Source organism: Triturus cristatus, chromosome 9 (genome assembly GCF_964204655.1).
Source record: "Triturus cristatus chromosome 9, aTriCri1.1, whole genome shotgun sequence".
Taxonomy (NCBI): Eukaryota; Metazoa; Chordata; class Amphibia; order Caudata; family Salamandridae; genus Triturus; species Triturus cristatus.
Window position 1 is genome coordinate 121,189,273 of NC_140592.1, and position 25,348 is coordinate 121,214,620.

At 44.4% G+C, this 25,348-nt stretch overlaps 1 long non-coding RNA gene across 1 annotated transcript in view; it reads right to left on the bottom strand.

The window, feature by feature from the left end:
* Positions 1-526: 526 nt before the first annotated feature.
* LOC146797501 (uncharacterized) overlaps positions 527-25,348 on the bottom strand; it is a 211,771-nt gene continuing 186,949 nt past the window's right edge. The window contains exons 3-4 of the long non-coding RNA XR_014968993.1: positions 2,082-2,168; positions 527-629 (exon numbers count right to left, since the gene is read on the bottom strand). This is a non-coding gene — a long non-coding RNA (uncharacterized LOC146797501). The remainder of the gene's footprint in view (positions 630-2,081; positions 2,169-25,348) is intronic.

Consider the following 25,348-nt stretch of genomic DNA (forward strand, 5'->3'; position numbering starts at 1 on the left):
TGCTCCTTCCTTGCTTGCCTTGGCTTTGAGTTTGAAACAAACACCGCTGATTCTTGCTATCTAGTACTATCCACCCATACTGTGTCACCCACCCAGGCAGTCATCCTCCTTTACCTTCCACCCATCCTTCAACAACCCATGCATCTGATCTGATTACTATCAGCCACCTATGCATGCTTCCAACATATCCTTCTCTGCCAGTCAGTCATATTATTTATCTTGCCCGTCCTTCCACACTTCTTTCCCTCTTTGTTCAACACATCCATCAAGGTCATCTGATCTGAGTTTGTCTTCTCCATAAAACCTTCACAGCGGAGTTGTAGTCAGATAGAAGAGGCCATTTGTTACTCAACTCACATTGCTAATGCTAAGTAAATGGTGTCTTCTTCAACCGTTGTATAATGTTCACTACAACTTAATAAGTCACACAGTACAGTGAGCGAAGTAGGGAACACACTTCCATCTAGTAGTAATGTCAAGAAGTAATGAATATAACTTACCACCGCCGGCCACTGCTGCTGGCTCCCCCCCTGTCGCTCCTGCAGGTGCCGCCAGTTCTCCCGCCCCCTCTGGAATGGCTGCATCGCCATCGCCGCTGACCCCGCCGGCACTGGTGGTTGGTAGTATGCCTAGAAAAAACATTACACATTTTTAGATGCCTGGAAACCTCCCCCTATTTTATTAGTGTTCACTTGGAACATTGAAACAAAAGTTAATACAACATACATCAGCACTAGAGTAGTACAGTAAGTAGACAGACACTAGTAGTGATATGGTTTCTAGGGTCATCTAGTCCTACTCTACTCTTTTGAAAGTTAGCCTGAGCCATGTGTAACCCTTTTAGATTCATCATGCCGACTACTACTCTTTTTGTGCATATTTAATTATACTTCGTAGCTTATTGACATGTGCAGTAGACGCCTTTGAGGTCACATGACGGTTGCGTACAAGTGAAGAGGTCAAAAACCAAGCCACTTTGTTATTGAGTTTGGTTAGTCCGTATTACTTAGCCACCACATACATGTTACACTTTTTGCCATGACTGCGAAATGCTTGCATTCAGCAGTATACTATCTAACTTGCAGCATTTTTCTCATATAATAGGCGGAAGATTCCCTTCTAAAAACCAGAGATTTGAAGAGCTTATGATGCATGATGCAACCAGTATTTCTACGTTCTACGGTGAGGGGTCTTCCAGAATTCAACAGATCTTTTGTCTTGTTCTTGTTGTCCTGCACTTGTAAATGTTTGCTGTTTTAATCTTATGCTTTTTGCTGGCTTATTGACGATGGCTGTAGTAAAATTTCATATAACAACGTACAGCTTGTTACTTGTTTCAAATAAACCTTTTGAACTTACACATAGACTCTGTGGTATTTGGTGTGGTGGGGTGGACTTAGACAAGTGAGTGAGCAAAAGGGTGTTATGTTCTGAGTTGTCTGTCTCAGTCATCATCATTGTTTATCTTCTTCGTGGGGGGGGTCGGGAGTGGGACCCTAATGTGAGACACTATAGCTAGTCGGTCAGGGATTGTGGGTTCTTCGGACTGAGGTGTGAAGAGTAAGGTCCAACCTCCCATCACCAACATCCTATTTTGTTGTGCATAATTCTGTATGTGGCTCTGCAGAATCACTACAACAGTAGCAGTATGTACTATCCGATCCAAAATACTAGTCAAATATCTGGTTGGGCATTTTGTTTGTGGGAATTGTCAAAGCCTCAACATTAAGAAGACTAGAAGAGGACAACCCAAAGGACAGGACACAGTGGCTAGAGCTATTGGTCAATCTGTGTTTTATTATTCCAAAGAAAACCTTCAATAAAGAGTGGGCAACTGTGCAAGCTTGGCTACAGACAGAATAATAGTAGTAGTAGTAGTACAGAGAGTCATAGCAGAGGCAGTTGGAAGGAACTTAGTTAGAGGCAGGGATAAACAGAATTTGGAAACAGATAGTCAAGGTCAAAGAAGCTTTTGTAAAAAATAGAATTAGAAAGTGGAACCATAATTTATAGTTCGGAGAAAAAAGATGCCGTGAAAGTTAGGGAAATATAATTATTAATATAACCACTGGAGGACTTACTGGGGCCAGCAGCAGGAGCCTCGGTAGAGGAGCGGTCTTGTGGTTGTCCCGCCGACTCGGATCCCGTCTTCTTGCCCCTGGGTGGTGCTGATGATCATGTAAAATATAATAAAGAAAGAGACAAACATTAAGGAGTGCTGTGAAACAAATAAATTATTTGCAAAAATAAGTCAAAAAACATTTTAGGAAACAACAATTACAATAAAATTGACCTATCGAATCAGATGGATCGACTACTGGGCTGCTTGCTAGATTCACGGATCGTCTACTTATTTATGAACACTCCAGTGTTCCATAATCATTCTGATTACAAATACTAACAAAGCCTAGTAAGTACCACCTGACCTACACCATCTATTCCAGATGGGCCAATTGTTCACTAAGTCTGCATTTCCATGTTTTTTAATCAAAAGGGGTATCCTTTTGGAACAAATAATGAGCTTGCAGTAAGATATAATATAGTGAGTAATCTTACCATGCATATCCTAGTTCAAACCCAGTTGTTTCATTCATTCATCTCAAACTAAGGAGGATTGTATTGCGTGCCAACAGGAACACAAAGAAACACAGTTATAAACTAATAAAAATCTGGTTTGATTGATACATTTATTAATTCTACACAATACATTAAAAACGCAAAATTTGTTTAGTACAGACAGGAAATAGACACGAATCAATAATAAATCACAATAAAAATGAGCAACTTAAGTTCATGGCAATCAATTAAAAACAAACAATTTTTTTAAAAAACGAACAAATGAGAGTCACTAGCTAAGACAAACACAATATGTCATCAAAAGTATAACACATCTGTCAAAACCCTATGTGGGACGTAGAACCTGGTACTTTTGTGCTTAGTACTCGTTGACTGTCGTCCCGGTGAACAGATTAGTGTAACAAGGTAAGCGTCGACGCGTTTCGATGGCTTGATTATATTTCCATCTTTCTCAAGACCAAATTCATGACTCTCATTTCATGTATTAAAGAGCACCCGAGAATTTAGCACAATAAAAAGTCTGTACCTTTTTAAAAATATAGGCGGGCTACCATCGATGTAATTAGTCAGTGGTTTACACTGTAACTGTTTGGAAGAATCTTGACAGTGGTCTGCAAGGTCCTAAGAATATTCTTCCATAACATTGAACTACTTTTTCCAGTTAATGCTTTTTTCAAAAAATGCAGTGTTCTGGTTACTTAAAACTCATTTTTCGTTGTCCAATCTGCTTGTATGGACTGTAATAATATGTATTGGCCAACCTTGGAAAAGGGTGTGCGCGATTTAGAAGCTATTCTTTGTCCTCTTATCATGGATTTTGTGTAGCTTCTTAATAGAGTTGTCGATATATTTGGTCCCTCTTATAATTAGGGTTTGGTAGAAAACCGTCCCTGGTAGAATCGGCACGGTACGGATGACCAAATATATCGACAACTCTATTAAGAAGCTATTTCACAGGACGACAATGGAAGGACTAGAGTCTCTCTAGCAAATCTCATTACCTAACTTCAGTTCTCTAAAATAAACTCTTACATTAATCAGCACAAGCTAGCACAAAGTTGCAAACAAGTAAGAGTAGCACGGAGCACCTGGGTCCTACAATCACAGAAGATTTTGATTTTTGGAACGTAATTTACCAGTAATGCGTAGCACGCAGTAGTAATCTTGTTATTCGTCAAAAATTTAATTTATACACAATAAGTTACTCACCAAGCCCAACGACCTCGACACCTAGCAGGTCCAACAGGTCCTGCTCCCGGTCCAGGATGTCAGACCACCGGTGGGCCAGCTGATTATGGGTGCGCCGGACCCCTGAGCACCGGAACACTGCCCAGCGCACCTTCACCCACCGACGGTGACGCTCCTGGGTAGCGGACCCGGAGCCGGGCCTGCCGCCTGCTGCCAAGGTCAAGGGGAGGTGGCGCTGAAAGAAAAAAACAAGTGCGGCCACCTCCGCCTCACCAAAAAGTTGCCGGGCCTGCACCCCTGCAGGACGCATTCTGCCGCAAGGCAGGCGGCTCTTGTCCACAGGCCCCTTGCCCTTTGCGCTAGATGAAGATATGCCCTTGGCCATGGTTCTGGGGTGGGTGGGAGACGGAAAAGAAAAGTTAGAAGGGGAAAAAAAGTTAGGGGGAAGAAGTAAGAAAGAAGTAATAAAAGTAATAAAATCACAGTAAAAGTAGAAATAAAATGCAAAATATAAACTTAGGGAAAGAGAGAGATAGATGATAACTAAAAAAAGGATTACATAGATTAAGGGAGGATAGAAAAGTAGGCCCGGAACCATAGCATAGAGTGAAAAACAAGATGCCCGTGCCCATTCGCGACCGCGTGGGTAAGTTTGCGCGATATATCTCACGAACATGCAATAACCGTCGCGAACAAGTAAAATGCGCTCCAGAACATGATATGCGCATCGCGAACACGCTATACACGACCCGGAACAGGAAATAAGGCATCGCGAGCGGGCGGGACAATTGAAAAACAAGATGGCCACGCCCATTGGCGACCGCATGTGTAAGATCGCGAGATATTATCCCCCGAGCATGCAAACAGCTCCCCGAACATGCTCACCATGCTCCCGAACAAGAAAAAGGCATCGCGAACGGGTGCCCCAAGCAACTACGCACGCTGGCGAAGCTACTCGTAGCTCGCGTAGTGCAAGAACATCTTCACGTAGCTTCGCGAAGCGTGACTACACAAACTACGCCCGGCATACTGAAGATGATCCGAACACAGTCTCAGGTCAATGGGAAGCTGATTGCAGTAGAGAGGGGCCAGGTGCGAGAAAGCTTTATCACCCAACCTGGTTCTTCTGACTCAGGGAACTACGTGCAGGGATTGAGTTCCCGAGCGGAGGGATCTGGAGGGCACATAGAGAGTGAATTTCTCTACAAGGTATGAAAGGCTGATATTATATAGGGCCTTATGCACAGTGCAGCATATTTTAAATTTAACCAGCTTCCGAACTGGGAGCCAATGCAGTTGGCGAAGGAGGGGAAGAGAGGAAGTATTTGGGGGGGCATTTAGGACTCATTGGCTGAGACCAGTAAGACATTGCAGTAATCCAGGCGGCTCAGTATAAGTGTTTGCATCAGAGTTTTACGGGTAAAGTCCGGGAGCAAGGGAAAAAACCCGGTGCAAGAGACACAACATGTGAAAACAGGCCCCCTTTACCCCTTTAAAAGTAAACCAACATCACAAAAAATAAACAATTACCCAAACTAAATATCAAACAATTAACATTAATTAACAACTATATATTAAGTAATTAAACACAAATTACTTCCCACCCCTTACTCCTATAATCACTACAACACACACCTAAAACTAATTACACAGTTACCATAATTATTAACAATAAATTAATTAAAATTAATTAACAACCAATTAATTCATAAATTAAAAATAAGTTACTTCCTACACTTTACACCTATAAACACCACAACACACACCTCAAATTAATTGCACAATTACAATAATTAATTACCAAATTATTAATTAAAATAATTAACAACCAATTAATAATTTGGTAATAAACAATTACACATTTAATACTATAACATCTCAATTAAACAAATATTAATAAATACAAATGAATCAATACATTTCATATAAATAAATTGCTTCCCACCCTATTCCTCTATAAAATCACAACCCGCTGCGGAACTAAAAACGCAAAATTCAAATACTTTAAAAAAAAAATGTTTTATATAATTAAATTACTTCCCACCCTATTCCCCTATAAACCCACAACCCGCTACAGAACTAAAAGCGCAAAATTGAAATAAAAAAATTAATAACTACTAAAAATGTAACACATATTTTAAAAATACAAACAATTCTTCTACAAAAAAATCACATACATACAAAATATATACTAAAACACATAACAATAATAAAAAACGATATCTTTAACAATTATGTTTTTTACAAATGATATTAAACACTTTGAGATTTTTAAAATTGATTTGACTTACCTTAAGTCGATATTCTTAACCACGTTATTCTTGTGGTCGATATTTTGGACCCATGATATCAATGACTCAATATTTGTGCAACTTGATATTTTGTACTCGATATTCAGTCTCTGCACCATGTACCCGCTGGCTGATAAAATAAATGTCATTTTGATTTGCGCTGCTTTACTAGGTGCCTGCTATTGTAATCTAAGATAAGGACCAATTGAGGTGCCAATTTCCAAAAACTGTAGAAAGTCAAAGTTAATGCACTATTGTTCGGTTTCCTGAATGTAATACAAGTAGTGAAACTTCCCAGCCTGTATTTAAAGGTATCTCTAGAACCTGAAGTTCCCTATAGGAGCTCCTGGTTGTGGACCAATAAGTATCTATTCCCTAGCAGGAATAGCTAAGCAAAGCTCCACCCTGAACCAATAGATAGGCCTAATTATCCACCAATTTTCAAGTCTTCATTCAGAGCATTTGTGAAGCAGTGTGGAGTTGCCTTACAGGCAATACAGGCAATACTGGTGTGTTGCAGTTGCAATGGACCTGTTACAAGAAAAGTTGCAGGCTAAGAAGTGTAACTACCAAGCCTTCTGGTTACAACTTCCTTGCACCTATGGCAACCACCTCTCACTCACTGTTTGCAAAAACGTCCCTGGTTAATATCTCCCGGTCCTGCGTGCACTTGGAGACACTTTCATCAGTACATATCTCCCAGAAATGACAATGTTTTGCTCCTTTTTACAACATAAGCCCATTGACTTGAGTGATATTGAGTTAGGACTAATGACTCGTCCCTCCTCTGCTTCAATTGTATACCACAGTGTATGTAAGGACAAGGCACTAACGTTTGCAAACATGTATTCCTGTAGAATACTGAATCTTGAGGTCTCTGTCCCACGCATGCCATACACTGAAAAAAACTCATCCATGAACTTAGACACTTTAGGAATATTCACAATCGAATCTCTGTTTGCTGTTATTCCTATCCAAAAGCTTGTGAAATGCATCACAATGAGACCATAATTAACTCACACCACAAGACTATCTGTTCTATCCTTTACCGTCTCTCACTGTTAAATGAGAGGGCATAGACTCTTGAAACCCCGGAAACTAAGAAAATCTTACCTAATTCTGAAATTAATAAAATGCTCCAAAGCCTAACATTGATGTACAAAATTTCCTAGGTTAAAGATGCACACAATCTCTTTGACATCAGGGATTCAGCCCAGGATTAAGCCTGATTCTCCCTATATTTCAGTGTGAGCTAACCAAGAGTCAAGAACCCTATGAGTACCAGAAGATTTGACTGCCATATAAAGAAATTAAAGTAATATCAATAAATAACTTTCACATACTTTAGTTTACCCTCTTACTGGTGGGGTAGAATTTTGTGAACCGTTCGCCCCACAGGAAGTAGATATTTGCAATTTCTGGAGATATCCACGGTGGCCTACATGTCCTTCTCAATATATTCACCAGAATTTTAAGAAATACGAATGTCATCCTTAGCCTGCAGGAATAATGAACACCCAAGAGGTTAAAAAAGCTAATGAATTTCAGTAGAGGTGATAGCCACCTCTTTTGTACTGAAGATGTTTGAGAGGTAGTCATAGACCTATGGTAGTGACAATAGTTTCTGTTTCTCTTTTATTTCATAATTTAAACTGTACAGTTTATCAAAGTATTCATTACATGTGTTACTTTTTAAGAAGTAACACTATGAATTAATGTTACCTTTATTGATTCATTTTTATATTGTGTATTATATAAACCTTCACATCAGTTTCCATAAATTGGACCACAGTTCCGAGTTCAATAACACAAGCTATGAGAATCTTCCTAACAATTGCAGGTTTCATAAGATTTGAGCAACACAATGCTGTGTGAAATCTTGCCTCAAACAGACTAATGTAGCAGAGCTTTTTTTATTTATGATGTATCACGCAGCAATGAGATCATCCCTAAAGCAATTGTAAATATATCAGCACTTGCATGATACAAAATTAGATCTAGTGTTGGTCTTCAGTGAAACACACTTTAATAGTCTCTTGTGTGATTTTGAATTCAATAAACCTCATGCTATGAGCACCTACGAGTACATTTTGTAATATGTGTAGCTTTCAACATAGTTATATGTATTTCACATTGAAAAATCATGCAGTGTTACCCATCCCAATTTTCCCCAATATTTTGGTTCTAATATTCCAAGCTATACTAGTTTACGTTACTTTGTATAGCCTTAGTGTGAATGGGCTTTTGATGACTCCTTTAGTGGTTTGTGTAGTTCCACACTGAAATGCCTACCTTGCATACGATATATATTACTATGCTTTAAGACAGACTTTCCATTGCATATGCTGAGAGTCAGCAAATCTAAAACTCTTCAGAAATTACTTAAATACTCAGGACTTTGAAGCACTTTGCTCAAAAAATTATTTGGGCCTGGTAAAAAGGAACCTCCTCAAAAAACCTACCACTGAAGTGATGGTTTAAAAATGAAAGTACAAAAGCCCACAAAGACTAAAAAGAGGCCTTACACACTGTTCCCCAGGATATAGAGCGGGTAAAAGCCCTCAGGAACACCTACAAATCCATGATTTAACAGAGAAAAGGGGAATTGAGGAACAAGGCGTGGAATGACTTACTATTAGCAGGGTCCTTAAAGCATTCTACAATATTCTGGGAAGTTCTAAATTGTTCGATGTTTGCAGAAGACTAGTCCATGGTGAATTTTCTGATCCCCGGTGACATGTGGGAGGCTTGTTTCATCTGAATTTTTATCCCCTGAACAGGTCAACAGTTCCTGGGACACAGGGGATGGAGATGATCCATAATCCAGAGCAAGCCCTCCAGGTGAGGTAATTCAGTTTTAACTCCATTCTGTATTCTGTCGCCATTTTATTGCCCTCACTCAGGCAGCTTGGTAAACCGAGTGTTTTTGCCCTTTGTACTGCCACGTGTTAAATAACCTTCCCTTCCTTGTTGTGAAGCCAATTCCAGGAACTAGCCAGACTGACTAAATCCCTGCCTATACTGACTAATCCTTGTCCCAACTATTTGTTGGCCTTCAGTATTCTTTCTTCGCATTATCCTATTTTGCAAGTTGTCCTTTGAAGCACACAAACATGTCCTGCCGTTACTCATTGACCTATAGGTGCTGTCATTGATCGACTTATGGGGTTGGGCAAAAACACGACTCAAGGGGGACGTTCTGGTTACATGATGCCTTGTTTTGAATGTTTTCCTATTGGCTAATATTTGGCAGATCTTGCATGTCCATATTGGCATTTTGCATGCTTGCATGAGCCAGGACTGCCCCTTTCTTTTATGCTGAGTATGTAACCCTCACATATATAAGGCCCCAGTGCTCTGCTCTCTTTGGACTGCCTCATTCAGTTGCTGCGGCTTCTGGGTGACGTAGTCACACTCATTTTAAGTTTAATAAAGATGTTCTTTTATATTTCAGTTTCTGTGCCAACTTCTTTTTTTGTTAGTTTAACCCTGAGAAGGAAATTTGAATTTCTTCACAGGTAAGTATGTCAATCTCAGTGGAAGAGGTGGAGACTGCAATATCACAGGGCACTTGTCTTAAAGCTTCAGGTCCCAACAGAGTGCCACTGGACTTTTTTAAGGGCGACCCTGTTTTGTGGACCCCGATTTGAACTAACTTTGTTAAAGCGGCGGTTATGGCCCACTGCCTACGACATGGAAATGGGCCGTGGTGGTCCCAGCCTATAACAAATGGGACAGAAACGAACCAGTGTGCTACAGGCCAATATCACTGATTGATGTGACAGTCAACGCCATAGGTAGGGTTCTCTTGGAACGACTAGAGGATGGGTCAGCCGCAAATTAGATTCTTTGAAAAACACAATATGGATTCAGAGGGGATATGGGCATGACTGAACAGCATCTCAACTTGTCTCTGATTGTCAGCAAGTACACAAGGTCCATATAGAGTTCGAGTCATCTGGCCTTCATTGACTTATCGAGTGCTTTTGACACTGTCAATCAGGAAAACTTATGGGCAATGATGGGAGACATGGGAGTAGAAGAAGCTTTGGTTGCCCTTCTACATAAGTTACATGCAAATCTAACAATCAGGGTAAGATATGGTATTAAGGGGGAGAGAACACAGCAAATAGCTTCAGCCGAGTGGGTCCGTCAGGGCTGCATTTTAGCACCTTTTTGTACTTCTCATTGATACAAATGGGCTAGAGGCATTTTTATTAAAGAAGAAGTTAGATATTCCAAGGATAGGAAAGCAGTTTGTCCCACTACTTTCATACGCTGATGCTATTGTCCTGCTAGCAAGGACTGCTATGAGTCTCAAAGCTTTTACGGATTTTATGACATCACTTGATTTAAAAATCAATTTTAAGAAATCATATATCATGGCATGTGATCCCAACAACGTTTTATGGTGCAGGGAAAAGAGATAGAAAAAGTCAAACCTTTTTCGTATTTGGGTATCTTTTTAATTCTCAGTTGACTTGTGATTCCCTATTGACCTTAAGGGAGCAGCAGACAGTTAGAGCCTCAGAAGTGCTTTTCTGGTTTGCTGCCAAATTGGGTCAATAACCTGTAAAAGAACTATTAGCTCTCCATAAAGCAAAATGCCTACCCACTGCCACTCATGGAGCAGGAGTTTGGGGGTATAGCAGGAGCAATAAGCTTCAAGTTGTAGAGAATAATTTTATCAGGAGACAATTGATGGTACTGAAAAGTGCACCCACAAACGTCTGCCACTCTGAATTAGGGCTGGATTATATAGTGGACCGTGTTGGCCTTGCTCCTCTGTCATTATGGGGAAAGATTTGGCTAGCTGAAGACTTCACCTATTCGAAGATATCATCAGGGACTGTCTTGCTGTCTCTACTGTTGATAAGACTCCCTGTTTTCATTACCTGAAATGTACACTGTTTGAGATTGGTTTATGAGACTTTTATGAAAACCCCCAGAATAAGATCACAAAAGCCAAAGACAGCCTTAAAATAGTGTTTTTGATCAGGGCTAACTATCGTCACCTGCGTTTGCAGGAACATTTTGGAATGATGTGTCCTGTGGGGGAGAGTTTTATGGTTAATCATTTGCAATTTTATTTAGTTTTTAGTACTAACTAACACTTTAGATTTTACCTGACATGGTTTCGGTTAGGCAGAGTGCACTTTTTGGCAGCATTTCCACATCAATAAGAGTGGTCAGACCAACTCATCCCAATGTCCCTGTGAAAACTTGTTGAAACAAAGCACTTTGCACTTTACAATATTTTGCGCACTTTACCAAACAACTAGAGCAAATTTTTGCGGCCACTATTGAGAAAGCGTTGAGTTTTAATGGGGTAACCCTCGAAAAACAACCAGACCTGGGTCAGTACTACAGTACAAACTCATCAGAACCACCAAGAGGGCCTCATTCAAAGACTGCCTAGATAACAACGCACACAACAGCAAATAGCTCTTCAACATCATGAAAGAACTCTCCATCCCCAGCTCCAACACCAACGACATCCCGCCCTCGCAAGACCTCTGCGACTCGCTGGCCACCTTCTTCCACCGCAAGATCGCTGACATCCGTGACAGCTTCAACGCCACGTCCGCCCCGACAACCACCGCCCCCACAATCACCACCCACACCAACCGCCTGCTCTCCTGGACCAGCATCAACGACAAGGACACCAGCGAGATCATGAACACCATCCACTCCGGATCACCACTAGACCCATGCCCTCACCACGTCTTCAACAAGGCCTGCACAGCCATCGCACCCCATCTCCGGAATGTAATCAACATCTCCTTCAAGACAGCAACCTTCCCAGAAAGCTGGAAGCACACCAAGATCAGCGCCTTACTCAAGAAACCCAAGGCAGACCCCAAGGACCTCAAGAACTTCCGACCCATCTCCCTGCTCCCGTTCCCGGCAAAGGTCACCGAGAAAATCGTCAACAAACAACTGACCCGCTACCTCAAGGAGAACAGAATCCTGGACCCATCCCAGTCCGGGTTCCACAGCAACCACAGCACCGAAACCGCCCTCATTGCCACCACCGATGACATCAGTTCCCTGCTTGACAACGGAGAAATAGCGGCCCTCATCCTCCTGGACCTGTCAGCCGCCTTCGACACAGTCTGCCATAACACACTACGCACACTCCTCCACGCCGCCGGAATCCAAGAGAAGGCCCTGGACTGGACCACATCCTTCCTCCCCGGCAGAACCCAGAGCGTCCGCCTCCCCCCCTTCCGCTCCAGGGCCACCGAGATCATCTGCGGCATACCCCAGGGCTCCTCCCTCAGCCCGACGCTGTTCAACATCTACATGGCACCCCTCGACCACGTTGCCCGACAGTACAACCTCAACATCATCTCCTACGCCGACGACACTCAGCTGATCCTCTCTCTCACCAAAGACCCTCACACCGCCAAAACCAACCTTCACGAAGGCATGAAGGCCATCGCCGAATGGATGAGGATCAGCCGACTGAAGCTGAACTCAGACAAGACGGAGGTCCTCATCCTCGGAAACACCCCTTTGGCCTGGGACGATTCCTGTTAGCCGACCGCACTGGGAACCGCCCCAACACCCACGACCACGCACGCAGCCTAGGGGTCATCCTCGACTCCACCCTCTCCATGACCAAACAGGTCAACGCAAACTCCTCATCCTGCTTCAACACTCTCTGAATGCTCCGCAGGATCTTTAAGTGGATCCCCACCGAAACTCGAAGAACAGTCACCCAGGCCCTCGTCACCAGCAGACTGGACTACGGAAACACCCTCTACGCAGGAACGACGGCCAAGCTCCTGGGACGACTGCAACGCATCCAGAACGCCTCAGCAAGTCGGATTCTCAACATCCCCTGCCTCAGCCACATCACACCCCACCTGAGAAACCTACACTGGCTCCCCGTCAACCAGAGGATAACCTTCCAGCTCCTCATCCACACACACAAAGCTCTCCACAACACCGGCCCAGCATACCTCAACAGACGCCTCAGCTTCTACACCCCCACCCGCCAGCTCCGCTCCGCCGAACTCACCCTCGCCACAGTCCCCTGCATCCGAAGAACGACCGCCGGCGGCAGATCCTTCTCCCACCTTGCCGCCAAGACCTGGAACACCCTCCCCACCAACCGACGGCAGGCCCAAGACCTACTGGCCTTCAGAAGACTCCTCAAGACCTGGCTCTTCGATCAGTAGCAGCACCCCTTCCCCCCCCAGCACCTTGAGACCCTCACGGGTATGTAGTGTGCTTAATAAGTATCTTGATTGATTGATTACAATAGAATGCTGGTCGTGGTAGCAGATTCCTTGACAGATTAATAGCACAAAAGCATTGTCGAGAGGACACAATTTACCCTCATCTTCTGGGGTCGAAACGTTGATAACATACAACCCTACCACAAGCTCAATGGATAAACTATGACGAATAGCATGTATATTTGAGCTATGTCTATACACAGGAACAGTTGACCTATGTTAGGCTGGAAAGGTTTTACTCCATGCATAAATGATGTATATATGTCACCACACCTTTTCCTGTCCTTCACTCACAGACTCACCACCATCTATCCCATCCTCTTTTTCCCTCACATCAAGAGCACTGTAAATAGCTATCTCACTGCTGTCTATTGGAGCAACTGTGTTGCCATTTAATGCTTAAATTTCTATCGCATTAGATGCCTGTCAATCTTTGAAATAAATGTGACTAGAGCATCATAAAATAAGAGTGGTGAATGCATTTGTGCTATTAATCTGTCAAAGAATCTGCTACCACGACCACCATTCTATTCTATTGTAATACTATTGAGAAAGCAACATCCCTGTACATCTAAAAAGGCAAGAGATATTTGTGTTGATTGGCCTCCATTGACATGTGCACTGCTGTTGTTAATTTTATCAGGGGGTCGTTAGAAAACGCTATGGGCAAGATTGTTAGGGCAATGATGATCTAACCCACTGTTGCACAATATTTGAGCAAGGTCTATAACTAGGGCCGCAGTACACAACCCTCTTAGGGTTGTATCTCCCTTTTATATTCCTGTGTACATGAAGGGTTGGAATGCTGGGTTTAAATCTCTGGTACGAGGACCCTCATTGTTAGAAGATTTTGCCAAAACATGTTTATAATGATTGGAATCAATGGGAGATATTCACCTGTCTAAAGTTACATTACAAAATAATCTAGAAAGCCCGGTGACATAGCGGATCCCTCAGTAGCACCTTTTCAAGGTTTCTCTTGTTGGGGTTTTTGTCCCGCTAATTATGATCTTAGTTTTTGGGGCAGCATAGTCTTAATTGATGTATTATGACTGGAGTTTTCCTTTTAGTATTTTATACTGCCATTGGGATGTGTTCTATATTTATACATTTTTATGTATTTAACATATCTTTGCATTGTGCACTTCTATGGTTCGTCAAACCGAAATAAAGTTGACTGACTTAAATACTTACGGGGTTTTACCACATGCTGGACAACAGGGTTCAAGTGCCTGCAGAATTGTCAAACATACGTTCTTTCCAGACTTCTGCAAACCCTATCCACATACATGACCTTTTATCTAGCAAGCATCTACACTTTTGGAAAGCAGGTGAAAACAGTAAATAGCAGTGCCAAAGCAGACCTGAGAATAAACCGATCATGGGAGACATTGGGTAAGCCAACTAATCTATCTCGGGTAGTATATAAGTTGGGCAGCAGCTAATTCATCAAGGATCAGAAAAAGACTATATGGCTTTTTCTTTCTCACTAACAGAAAAGTTTATTCTATTCTCGAAAGATTCCAAAGCTTTTGGACCTTTCAGAAGTATTTTTCTGCTTCTCCTCTATTTTTGAAAGACAAAACCTTTGCTGACGAGGCGAAACATACATATATCCTGCTCAGCAATGTTCTCTGCCTTCAGTGCAGATGCTGCAGTCAAGGCAAAGAGATCACCTCCGGGCTAGTGGGAATCTCTATCTGCATCATGCTGATTGTCCTCCAATAGCCAACCACCTCTTAAATTACCTGCTTTGTCTAGGCTGACAGGACATTTATTACTATTACTCTTTTTTGTGGGATTTCCAATCGTAGTTCTCCTTCTTACGTTGCACCTGAGTCTATTCACCCTGTTGTCAATGTGGCTTTGAAGGTGGTGATTTTCCTTATGGATTCCAAACCACGAGTTCTGCCCTCCTGTTGTTACATTGGATTTCTTCAAATCATCACAAACCTCAAAATTCTTCATTATAGTTTCCATCTTGTAGTTTTCCATCTTAATTTTCACAATGGGATTCTCTTCCTTGTTATTTTAATTCTGTAGTCTCCTTCTTTTATTTGATTGTCTAACTGTCTTTTTTGAAATGTCTGTGGCATTTTTATCAATTTCACTTAAAATACTTTTCTGATGCTTTAGATATGTTCTCTATTATTAATGGACAATTTGAATTGGAGTTTGGCCATTTAGAATCCATGCAATTATCAGTCTAATACTGCTAGTTGATAAACTATTTGTCTTTTCCTCGAGTGGCTGTCACTTGGTTAGTATTTGATGGGACTGGCATTTGGGTTCGCTTTACCGTTTTACATGTTCTGCTCAGGATTAATGGGAGCTATCTTGATTTCAGTCCTTCATCCCCTGTGCTGTTAGAGTATTGAAACTCCCAGGACTTCACTGGTAAGGAACGCCCATTTCACTAAGTAATGTGACTCATATGGCTGCTCACTTTGCAGGCACTGTAAGACAGAGACTAGAGAAACAGGTGGCACAATGAATTGTTATGTGTTTGGTTGTGGATCAATACTGCCACTTCTGAGAATCACGCTTTCCGCCTCAGCTCCAGAGGCTGTGGGCCCAATTCACAAAAGGGCCCAATTCACAAAAGGAATCCTAACTTTACTACTCCTAAATGCCTTTTGTGAATACCGAAAGTCTTGAAGTTAGGATTTTGTCTAAGATTACTTTTGTGAATCGGGTCCAACATCCTTGGTGCTTGTAAAACAGATTTAAGCGACAGAGAAGGGCAGAACTCTTCACCTCCTACAATAATGAAAGAGTTTTAAATTCTAGCTTCCTATGTGGCTTCAATAAATCCTAGCCTTGTTCCATTTTTGTTCCTCCTGTTCTCTAGCAAGCCTTCCCTTTTTGTCCATCCCCTCTCTCTCTCACACATGTCCTTTCAAACCTTCTCTTAGTCATGGGCTTAATTTTCTACACTTCAATACGTGTAGATGTGATCCCTCCTTTAATTTTGCTGCTATATTTATTCCATTTTTGGGAGTGCCAACCCGTTCAAGATTTTCATGTGCATTTATTTTTAAATCAGGCTCTGCTATTCATTTGCTTGAAAAGCCATCTGATTGTGGAGCCCACTTAACACATCATTCAAATTATAAATGTGTGCAGAAAATAATCACATTATTTGCTTTCTAAATAAAGTACTATTTCCATGTTACTCCAGTTTACCAAAGACTGCTATTGGAATTCTAATTATGAAGACTCAACAATAAGATGGAACAACAATTATGTTTTATTTAAATTTGTATACTAATGTTTTGTTCACTAAACATCTGGCCACTTAGACTGACAATGGAGGAAGCAGTCAGGAGGGGCAATGAATTGAGGGTACTCTCACCAAGATAATTTACACACCATAAAATAGTGAGAGGAGCATGTGCAACATGAAGCCACATGCACTTTCCACACCATGGCACCCACTCCATTTAATTTCCAGCAGCATTTTAGAATGGACCGGGCTTCAAACTTTTCTGTTAGGGAATCAGCCTCTCCCTGAAACAACAGCTGTATCTGCCTAGCCCACTTTCCTCCTGTATGAGGAAGTGGGTGTGTTGCAAACACAGGGTATGAAAGGATCCTCTTCCTCAGAGTATGAATCCGAGCTGGACAGTGCCCACCCTCAGCCCAGATCTGTTTACCTATCACTCATGTATTGCCCTTCATTCATAGAATGAGATACCTGATGTAGGTATTCAATCAAATTAGAATATGTATGCAATGGAGGATCCTTAAAGTTGCAGCAGACAACTTTGTAGAGCAGATAATGACTACTGACACCTCAGGACACCCTTTCTTTTCCCTTTTGGCTGGCCTCAGCACAGCCAATCTATGATGGTCAGTGCTTCTTCAACCTAGTCGCTGTCAATGTTTCTGTTCCTCAGGGTAATTCAAGGCAGCTGTTCAGTTTGACTACAGTCTGAGAGTTTCTATTCTTTTCATTCTCTGATATTTTTCCACAGCTAACAGCTTGGTCTCAAAGTTAGAAGATAACTCTGTTCTTTGGTTTTGTTTCAAAAGAGCGAGGGTCCCTTCACCCTTCTACCTTGACTTCCAGGCTTCTCTACTGGACCCTAAAGGCCATCAGCGTTGCCTACTAGTAAGAAGGACAAAGAGACCACAACACCCATAAAGAGTAAACAGTCAACCCCTATGTATAGTAGATAGAGGATGATGTTAATATGCAGGTGAGATTTTAGGTGAAATATCACATAAACTTTAACTAGCACTCACTAGAGCAACATATGACCTAGTATCTCTTACCCCCACTACATCTGATTGTATTATTAATGCATGGTTCTTAACGAGTGACCAGGCACTCAGTCATTATGGTCTCAGTCACTATTTGAATGAAATTAAATGAACATGTATATTTTATCAAATTTGTTACATCAAGTTATACTACATGGACTGAGGTCACCTGCTATCATTAGCATTGCACACCTACAATCACAACGCAACAGTTCAAATCTAGGTTGGCCTAAATATTACCAGCTCAGCGTGAATTGCAAAAAGCTGGTGCCAGAAATACAGATTAGTTTCTGCACAACACAGAGTAATACAACAAAAGACAACTGAGTGCAAGAAAACATGATGCAAATTCAACAGTGTCAAAGAATCTGGAATTTTGCCCCATCTAAGCAATATGATATTCCTGCTAATTGTGTAAGATGGTTGAAATTGGAGTGTTCACAGCCAAACTGCTTGTCTTCTTATTTGGGACATGGGTATAATCAATGAACCAGAGCCCCACAGTTAGTGGACACAATACCACAGAACTGATGGTGGCTCCTGGTGAAAGGATACAGATGACACACAATTTTTCTAACCCATTGACCTGTTCCAGAGGCCAGCTGGCATAGTGCCCCAAAGGATAAAGAATAAGGATGAAAAGTTGCAGCCTTCCACATAGGTGAGGACGTTGCTGGGACACTGAAACATGTAGTCAGGGTGCATTTTGACCTGGACGCCTAACTTGCCAGAGGCAGGCTTTTATCTTGATGGTCTAACCACTCATCCATGAGTAGAGAAAACTCATGTGACTAAATGAAACAAAACGGTTCTTATAGAAAGCACACTGTTGCCCATTTGGGTTTTGTCATACAAAAATGCAACATATATAAATAAATACAGTCAGAGCTTTTCACAAAGGGAACTTACACTTGTGAATGATTGACACATAACATTACTATATTTGGCTATTCACAAGATGTTAGTGTAAAGTTATTTAAAAGTTTAGACTGAAGTAGGGGAATGTGTCAAATTTAAAAGGGGATGGTTATTACACCCGAAAAGGAACAGTAGTAAGTTCAGCACCACACATGACCAGTCACTGGTACTGCATATTTTTATGGTTACCATCCATAAAAATAATAGAGACAGGGACTTAAAATAAAGCCTGAAAGGAAATAAATGTGATGTGTGGAATTAATTAAAAATAATTGGATAATATTTGATCAAAAACTAATGTTACATCAGTTTATACATTCAAGCAGGTTCTTAAGACATTTTATAATTAAATAATACATTTTGTTTACCATTACATTATATTTCTTTTATTTTGTAACTATTTTAAAAACCTTTGTGTCATGTTACAGTATTTCTTATGGGATTTTATTTTAATGTGTGGTGCTGATCTTACTAAACCTCCAAGATGGATCGATTTGCTACTGTTTAAGGTCTCTTTTTTGGTTGTAGTAACTTTAGAAGCACAGTTTGTGAAGAGTAATGGGCTTCCTCTTTTGTGGGCCGGTGCATGCCCCTCTCCAATATCATCCTTAACTCTCTCCAAGCCTCTGCTTACTCCCCAATTCCCTCCCATTTAGGTGCCGATTCCGATCCGTTAAAAATAATTTGCGTACGATCCGTATTTTTTTACGTACGAGTCGTACAAATACCGTACAAACTGCCAAGAACGATTCGTCCGTGAAAAATAACTACGAATAGCTTCGGGAAAAGTCTATGAGAGTGCGTCGGAAAGTTTTTACATCCGAATATCGTCGGGAAAAGTGTCCGAGAGTGAGCCGGACATTTTTACGTGCAAATCGTAAAACACAAGTCCGAGCGCGCAAGTACGATCCCGACCGTCCGTCCGAATACACAATCGCACGGAAAATGGCCCGTATGGAGCCAACGCAGTAGCACACATGTACACGGGTAAACTTATGTCCGTGTACGAGCTGTACAGCCACCCCACCCCCAAATATGTCAGCACCGTACACCACCCTGTCCGCACTGTACCCCAGCCCCGCAACTGTACGCGCCGTACCCCCCCATGTACGCGCCGTACCCCCCCATGTACGCGCCTTACCCTCCCTGTCCGCACTGTACCCCAGCCCCGCACCTGTACGCGCCGTACCCCCCATGTACGTGCATAACCCCGCATGTACGCGCCGTACCTCCGCATGTACGCGCCGTACCCCAGGGCCGCACGTGTACACACCGTACCCCCACCACTTGTACGCGCCTAACCCCCCCATTGAAAGAACCGTACCTCCGTATGTACGCGCCGTACCCCAGGCACGCACGTGTACGCACCGTACCCCCACCGCATGTACGCGCCTTACCCCCCCATGTACGCGCCGTACCTCCGCATGTACGCGCCGTACCCCAGGGCCGCACGTGTACGCACCGTACCCCCACCGCATGTATGCGCCGCACTCCAACACCGTACTCCAGCACCCTCACCCAGCATCGCGTATGTACGGATCGTACCTACGCGAAAAAGACTCTTACAGAACCAGGACACTGTAAAACAGCACAAGGAGGGTCAATTCAACACCACAAAACATGTCTACATGACAAAATACATCTCAATGACTGACCTGGCACATCCAAACAGGCAAAAAGAGGCCCCAAATCACAATCACCTCTTATAACACACCCACCAAAATTCAAACACAGCCACACCCAAAAATGGACCAATAAAAAGGGCCCACACACACAACCTATGAGCCTTTGCAACAGACCCACTGCTGCCAGACCCCACTGAGAAACAACTCCACATTACTCATACCTTCACTACACCTTCACTCACACACCTTCACACAACCTCCTCCACAAACATCCCCCTCTTCACATTCACACACACACTGTCACATTCACACCCACACACCCACAACCATCCACACGCACACGCACACCCCACACCATGCCCACAGACAAGAATCCAAAGTTCACAACGGCGGAGCTGGACCTCCTTGTCAACGAAGTCATCAGAGTCGAGCCACAGCTGTTTGGAACATTGGTCAGACAGACCAGCATAGCTGAAAAATCTGCCATGTGGCAGAGGATTGTCGATAAGGTGAATGCTGTTGCGCCCATCCGAAGGACCAGGCATGAATGCCAAGCCAGGTGGTACGATCTACGCAGGGCGGTCAAGAGGAAAATGAACGAAGAGTATGCCCAGAGTAACATCACTGGAGGTGGGCCGCCCAGCAGACCCGTACACTACCATCCCTGGGAGGAGAAGGTGATGGCCCTGCTACTGCCGGTGGGAGTACACGGAGTCGAAGGAGTCGCAGAGCCTGGTGAGTACACAAACAACTTACGTAACATGGGGGCAATGGTGTCCACACCACTTATACACCAAATGCACGCAACTTCCCCCAAGCACTCACCGCACACAACCACACTCAAAAACCACGCTCATGCCACTAACGTCTCCATGCACCCTTCACAAATCAAGGCAAGGCCATGTCCAAGGCTACAACAACCACAAACACAAGACTGGATGTCCAGAAGGCTGGGAGGGTGAGCCCCACACAACACATTGTGAAAATGAGACTCAGACACCAATGCCCTCAGCCCATATGGCATAGGTACATACCCATGCACAATGCACAGGGACTGGCAAAGTACTGACAAGGTAGCTGACACTTGGCCCTGCTGTATGTAGCACAAGGCCCTCCTGGGACCACTGTACACTCAAACACCAACTCCACAAGCCCAGGTATCTAGCACAGGAACTCACACTCACTGTCATGCCAACATGCACCATGAAGGCACAGACACATCACCTGGGAGACCCAATGACAACTCACACTACACACAACAGCAGGCCCGGTAACAACCCCCCCCTAACACAAGCACACACCCCCGGGGCAGGCAACGGATTTACACACTCCCACAATGGACATGTGACACAACAAGACCAATCCAGAGCCATATAAGCATCATAGCCAACAATCTACAGGTCAAACACTCAGGAGAACATCCCAATCTGTCCCCCGCAACATACCCATCCCCAAGTGGACATTGAGAGGAATGCTAGGCACATCCAACTACCTGGAGGAACTGTGTCAACTTGAATATGTATGAAACATAGATGTCGCATGAAACACCATTAACATTGTCTCTCTCTCACACACAGGGCAACGTCGACGATCTCCCCCCAACACCGGGGGAGGAAGAATCACAGTCCCAGGCTCCGCGTGAAGATGATCCCACCGGCAGCGACGACTCTCACCACTCCATGGATGACCCCGACCAACTTGGACCCTCTGGTGCCCAAGCCCCTGCAGCACCTGCGTCAGGTACATCTGTGCCAACCACCACCCCCATTCCTGCCACATCCCAGGACACACCCAGGAGCCCTGTTCGCACTGAACAACAGAGTCAGTCTGACCAGGAGGTTCTCCGGGCACCCAGGAGGAGGCAAGCAACCCTGCAAATGCCATCCCTCAGGGGTCCCGTAGACCCGATATGCCCACAAGGGCAGGCCAGGCTCAAGTGGGCAGGGGTGGTGGGAGTGGAGGCAGGCGGAGGTGCGAACCTGACCAGCCAGCTCAGGACACCGGTATGTCACACATACGCAACATCCTGGACTCATACTGGTGTGACACCAGAAGCATCAACCAGGTCGTGTCCAGACTCTCCGAGATGCAGGGGACACTCGGTGAGTTTAAGAACCTGCAGGTCGAGCATCATGGCAGTCATCAACAACACCAAGGACGGATGGAGGCAAGACTGGCTGAGCTCCTGGCGGTGCACAGGGACATGAGCCAATCACTCCGTCAGATCGCCCAAAGCATGGGCAACCCTCCCTGTGCCACCAGGCGTAGACCAGCACCAGACACAGGGAGGGAGGAGGAGGAGGAGGATTCGTCTGACGGAGCATCCCCAGCATCGTCAAGGCCTGCATCTGAGGGTCCCCGGAGGAAGGTGGGTCGTCCACGGAAAAGACCGTGAGAGTCAGCGGACCATACACATCTCCCAGGTCACCTGGCCTGGCACCTGGCCCTCTGGCGCACCAGCAGCACCTCATCCAATGACATTCTCTGCCACATGGACTTGCTGGTCACAGTCTGACCAATGATGACCAACACTGTGCCCTGGACTCTGATGTCTTCCAATGCCAAAGATACCATCTCCCCCTGTGAACTTTGGATTCTATTCCCACGGTAGAGCACCTAATTGCATCTACCAAACCACTTACCCCACCGCAAATAAATATATCACTTTGGACATGAGACGTTCCTGTCATTTTGCATTATTCAACGACATATGTGTGTGGAAATGTCAAACTATGCCTGAGTGTTGAACTAACTCCAGCCATCCATACCCTGGGATCAGAGTCTGGTACAGGATACACATTGGTCACAAGGTATCATTCAATGTAGACATGGAGCACAACACTCACCTGTGATGGCCTCTGGCTGCTGAGGGGGTGCTTGCTAAACTGTGCGGAGAGACCTATTTGGGAGATTATCATCAAGGCGTAGAGGTCATGGCTCATGTGGAGGTTCCCGGGGAGGGAGTCCCAGGTATGTGTGGCCAGGTGGGAGAACAATGTCCTGTATGCTGGAGTACGGGCGATGTGAAGAACGGTGGCCAGGGCAAGGTTGGATGCACGGAGATGGCCCAACGGGATCTAGGATGACAGACGTACAAGGTTGGTTGGGGTCAGGGTTGTGGACTGCCTCCTGAGTGTGGGTGGGGAGTGTGGAGGTCATCCTGCAGCAGACAGTGATCCATTGCAGCTATCTATGGTGGACGGTGAGGTGGCTGGGGCGCAGGGTGTTGAATCTGAGGTGTGCAGATGCACCCTGGAAGTGGACCAGTTTCCTGGGAGTTTGGATGTACTTGCTCCGTAGAGGGCAGGGCAGTATTTGACACGGATGTTGTCATGGACCTGGGGGATGGTCTGTCTTTTCTTGGAGTGGATCTATCTGTGGATCATGTGCATAATGCAGAGGGCGTTGCAGCATGAGGTACAGATGGTGTGGACTAGCATGGCATATGTGAGCGAGCCAAACATGATGCACACCATCTTGTGTGTGTGGCCACTGGGTGCTTGTGCAGGGCTCTTGCGGGTGGGATACAGGCACTTGACCCAGCTGGAAGGGGACAATCCTCAGATGATCCCCTCAGTCCTGTACAAGTCCAGCCTCAGGTGGCTCGTGTTCAGCCATTCATCAATGGATCTCATGCATACTTGAATGATGGAACTGCCAATGTCTGTGTCTTTGTTGAGGGTGAGGAGCACCTGGCTGTCAATGGCATACGAGCTGATGATGAGGTGCTGTGCGCATGTGATGGTGGAGAGGGAGGTCCTGGACACTGTAGATTGACATGCTGAGAGATGATACCTGTGCCATGTCCCAGACGATGACACCATACTACATGCTGAAGCCTTGAGTCTCACTCCCATGCCCTTGCTGGGCTACAGAGCCTGTGGGGAGTATTAGGGACATGACCTGGTTGGTGTGACAGGGCCTGGAAGGCGGGGCAGTGCAGTGTAGGCAGTTGGAGTTGCACACTCAGCATGCAAAGGTGTCGTGTGTGTGCCCAGGGTATGTCTGACAGCAGGCGTTAGATGTGCAGATGGACATAGCTCGGAGTGTGGCTGATACATCAGACTGTAGTGTGATGTGGGTTATGCAAGGACAGGATGGTGGTGCAATGTGCACCTTGCATGTGCTGATGGTCCAGCATTTGGCACCGCGTGGCGGCAACAGTGGCATAGACAAGCTGAGGACAGCCAAATGAATGGGTGGAGGGAGGAAGTGAGGAGCATCTTGGAGGCGTGTGTGTTGCCAAATCTAGATACTCCATGGGCCCTTGCTGCAGGGGCCGCAGCAGCAGGCGGCATCTCCTTGCAAAATGACAGAATTTGCACACATAGACTAGGATGTCAGAAGGACAACTGCAACAGGCGCGTGTGTAAAGTAAGGAGTGTCCAGTGTCACATGGTACACCCAGAGACAATGCATGCACAATCACCAAAGAAGCATGACACCGGATCAGGAAACTGAAGGCCGACCAACGCACAGGAGACACACCCTCAGCAGCTGTTGATGGCCCATTGTGTGGACCAACATGCCAAAAAACATACACGACCATGTACTTCATGCACAATAGGGATCCTAATCCATGAGCAACTGCATGCATGTTGCTAAACTACACATGGACTCCTATGCATAATCTTCCACAACTATGCAAGATATGCCGCATGCAAAGTGGCAAGAGACCTGCATTGACAGAGATGAGGCACCTTGGACTGTGACGAACACCTTTATTACTCAGCCTCATACTAAGGGAAATGCATCAATTGGAACAGACTCACAGGTCATTTAGCTGACCATGTGTGACCTACACTGGACACCCCCTTCAACACACAGATGTGGTAAATCGTACTGAGCTGGCACACAAGTGAAGGGGTTGAGCCTAACACCCCTTGCTGCACACGGAGAGTCTACAATTCCCCATTGAGCCTCATATGGGGATGTCCCACACTATGTCCACCATTAGCATCCCGTATGTTCCTGAGGGACGTTATACACACATTGAGGCCTTCATCAGAATCCAAAAACCATTACAGATGACTGTCAGGAAGGGTGACTATCAATTCATGGGAGACATGCAACACGTCATGTGGCCCATGGTGAGTCGACATGTATGCATGGTAACACAACATGCACAGGAGCAGTCCCCACATATCACAAACATGTACCACCCACAAAATGCCTTGCTGCACTCCTTACCCCAAATGACTTTTCACCATGTCTGTGCATGTAACTCTGATACAGC